Source organism: Otolemur garnettii, unplaced genomic scaffold, assembly GCF_000181295.1.
Source record: "Otolemur garnettii isolate 467f Iridium unplaced genomic scaffold, OtoGar3 scaffold00100, whole genome shotgun sequence".
Classification (NCBI taxonomy): Eukaryota; Metazoa; Chordata; class Mammalia; order Primates; family Galagidae; genus Otolemur; species Otolemur garnettii.
This window is the reverse complement of record NW_003852495.1, coordinates 2,281,412-2,283,701: the sequence shown is the minus strand read 5'-3', so window position 1 is coordinate 2,283,701 and position 2,290 is coordinate 2,281,412.

Here is a 2,290-nt window from a genome sequence, read left to right as displayed (position 1 = left end):
CCACCTTAGGTGTATGTGGCTGGCACCTTAGCCACTTGAGCCACAGGCACCGAGCCAATATTAGTTCTTTGTCAAATATATACCTTGCATTTTGTAGATTGTCTATTTCTTTTGCTTTGAAGAGCTTTTTAGTTTAAATATCATTTATTTATTTTTCTTTTTGTTGTATTTGCTCATTATTACTTTTACATTGTGTGTTTTTTTTTCAATTTTCATTTATTATTGGCTCTTGGGCAGTGCTATCTTTTCAATATGAAAAAATGCAAAAGACAAGCAAGAAACAAAGTTTACCGAGAAAGAGAAAGATAGGTTTACAGAGTGAGAGCAAGGCATAAGGTCATAAAGCAAGATACACATAAGCATAGGCAATGAACGGACCCCCCCATTGTTGTGACAAAGAAAAAGCAAAGAGGCCTTTCCTAGTGTTTTAATGTTAAATTAGACTGTGCTCTTTTCTGGTTGGAGAATGACAATTTCCTCCCACAATCCATAGCTTTCTAATACTTTTTTCTACGGGATTTAGATTTATCTCTTCAGTTCATTCCTTTTATCTTTGTAGTTCCCAAACCCTAAACTATGCCACTTTCCTGGATCAGATTATTATTTTTTCTTTATATAAAATAAGATAAATGTTTTCTGAATATGTTTAAAATAAAAATTAGATGCAGTTTATTTGAGTTTTAAATTATCAGTTAAATTAACCATATTCTTTTCCTTTGCAATTAAAAAGAAACAATTCTTAGGGGAAATAGAATCCTGAATTCCTTTAGTGAAATCTTGTGGATAGCATGGTTGAGATAAAGGATCTGTGAAACAAATATTTCTGGTTGAATAGCTGGGAGTCAAGGGACCAGTTCTAGCTTGCTAAAACATTGTTTAATTTCATTCTTTAGTTCTATAATGTTTTAGAATAATTTATTTTTCAATAAATAGTTATAAAGGGAAAAATAGGATTTGCAAATTAGATATACCTTTTGGTAGAGGTCAAAGGTAATAAAAATGTTAGTAGGATAATAAAAAATGATTTCTACCCTTTCACCTCAATATTCTTCAAAAAATAGGTTGACATGCTTTGTCATAAATGCTGACCTTCTGAAAACTTGATTTCTCTCTCCTCCTACTCAAATGTAGTCTCTTTCTTGTCACCCATAAACAAATTGTCACATTTAATTTTCCCATCAGTCCATATCTTCCTTGTCCTTTCTGAAACATGACATCATTGACTTTCTTTTGCTCATGTTTACTTTCCTTTGATCCACTCTCACCCCTATAGTTACCTTTTTTGAACACACTCATTTAAAAGGTGAATATATATATAAGACTTTCTTATTCTCCTCATCCCTTAGATGAAAGCATTAATCAAGATTTATTTCAGCCCACTGATCTTCTCTTTATATATTCTTCTTCAAAGAGCTCCTTCATTCTCATAACTTCAAGTCATCACCACTCCTGTGCCCTTAATTTCAGGGTTTCTTGGTCTGTGTTAGAAGTAGGTGACTGAACGTTGCCTACAGCTCTTTAAATTCTTGAATCTGTAGGCTTTTAAATGTTCCACTATGGGAAAACCAAAGGAAATCATTAGGCGGAAAATTAATTTTTTGGAATTTAGCAGCACTGCCTCTGAAGGCTGGATGAAGTGAAGCTATAGACTTCATGCAGTCTCAGTTCAGAACTTCTTAATTCTCTCAGTAGGTTCTTAACCTCTCCGTGATGGCCAATGAGGTGAACTGATTTATGTGAACCTGGAGACCCTATCTGACCGAATATAGATGCACTAAGAGAAAGTGATTATAATTTTTTATACATTTCTCTGTTTTCATTTGCATTCACATAACAGTTCATTTTTTTTTTTCCAGGTCACTAAAAATACCAGCTGTGAATACCTGTGGTTTGATTCATTGCTATAGTGAAATTTTGTGAAAACTTGAGTTTTGGTTTGAAGCTTCTGGCTCTGCTCTGAGAAGGATATCATGAAATTACTTTCTGCCCCTTATTTCACTATGTCCTTAAGTTGAGAAATGTTATCTTTTAAAATTGGTGGGGGTGAAATAATTGGGTTATAAAACAGCTATGTCAGACACTTATACAATCTCATAAATTTTTTTTGTGAAACAGTTTATGGAAACATTTATATTTGTGTAGAATTTCATATTTCTGTAGCCAAGTTCATTTAACTATGAATAGAATTGGAGAGAGAGGAAATTTGGAATAAAAAACTAGAGCTCCTGGAGGGAATTAAATGATTAACACAGCAGGTCTGTAATCCATTCTCTTGCTGGGTTGAATTAGG